The sequence below is a fragment of the Apium graveolens genome, chromosome 7 (assembly GCF_009905375.1).
Source record: "Apium graveolens cultivar Ventura chromosome 7, ASM990537v1, whole genome shotgun sequence".
Classification (NCBI taxonomy): Eukaryota; Viridiplantae; Streptophyta; class Magnoliopsida; order Apiales; family Apiaceae; genus Apium; species Apium graveolens.
In genome coordinates this window covers 229,867,475-229,868,480 of record NC_133653.1, presented here as the reverse complement: position 1 = coordinate 229,868,480, position 1,006 = coordinate 229,867,475, and the positions used below count along the sequence as shown (strand labels likewise).

The 1,006-nt window shown below is 43.0% G+C and overlaps 1 non-coding gene across 1 annotated transcript; it reads right to left on the bottom strand.

Annotated features, from left to right (window-relative positions):
* Nucleotides 1–692: 692 nt before the first annotated feature.
* Nucleotides 693–799, bottom strand: LOC141676265 (small nucleolar RNA R71). Its single transcript, XR_012556863.1, has one exon. It is a non-coding gene; the product is annotated as a small nucleolar RNA R71 (small nucleolar RNA).
* Between the last annotated feature and the right edge of the window lie 207 nt (nt 800–1,006).

Here is a 1,006-nt window from a genome sequence, read left to right as displayed (position 1 = left end):
ATTAGCGCGTGTTTAGTGACTAACAAGTTTTTGGCACTGCTGCCGGGGACTGCAGTGTTAATTCATAGTTTATGTGCTTTCCATCAGTGGTCGATAAATTCATTGACTCGAACATTGTTACTTATTTGTTCCTTGTCTGGTTTCAGGTACTCTAGCGAGGGTGTATGCATACGCGTTCGCGTACTCGTAAGAGAACACTGGATAAAGCCGAGGAAGAACTTGTGGTAGTTCGTAGGGAAGTTTTTGAGGATAAAGAGAAGTTAGAGGAAGAAGAGAAAGTTGAAGAGCCAATTGTAGTAGCTATGGGTGATCAAGCAGAAAATCTGAAGGCTTTGATGGACTATTCTAAGCCTAAGATTAATGACATTCAGTCTAGCATCATCAGACCAGCCATCAGGGCTAACACTTTTGCGATCAAGTCAAGCACGATCCAGATGATACAGAACTCAGTTCAGTTTGGGGGTTCTCCAACTGAAGACCCCAACATTCACATCAGGGATTTCATCAAGATTTGCGACCCTTTTAAATTCAATGATATGACTGAAGATGCTATCAAGCTACGTCTCATCCCATTCTCTCTGAGGGACAAGGCTAAGTGCTGGTTACACTCTCTACCAGCAGGGTCTATCACAACTTGGGAAGATCTTGCTCAAAAGTTTCATACTAAATTCTTCCTCATGGTGAAGACTTCCGCAATCAGGAATGCTCTTACTCAGTTTGCTCAACAAACTAGAGAATCTCTGTGTGAGGCTTGGGATCGATATAAGAAGATGCTAAGGAAGTGCCCACACCATGGCATGCCTGATTGGATGATTATTAATTGTTTCTACAATGTATTGGGTCCTACTTCTAGACCCATGCTTGATGCAGCATCAGGAGGAGCCTTGTGGGCTAAGAGCTACGATGAAGCTTATGAACTTATTGAACTGATGGATGCTAATGAGTACCAGAATTCTTCCCAGAGACTGACTCAGGGAAAAGTAGCAGGAATTCTGGAGTTGGATGC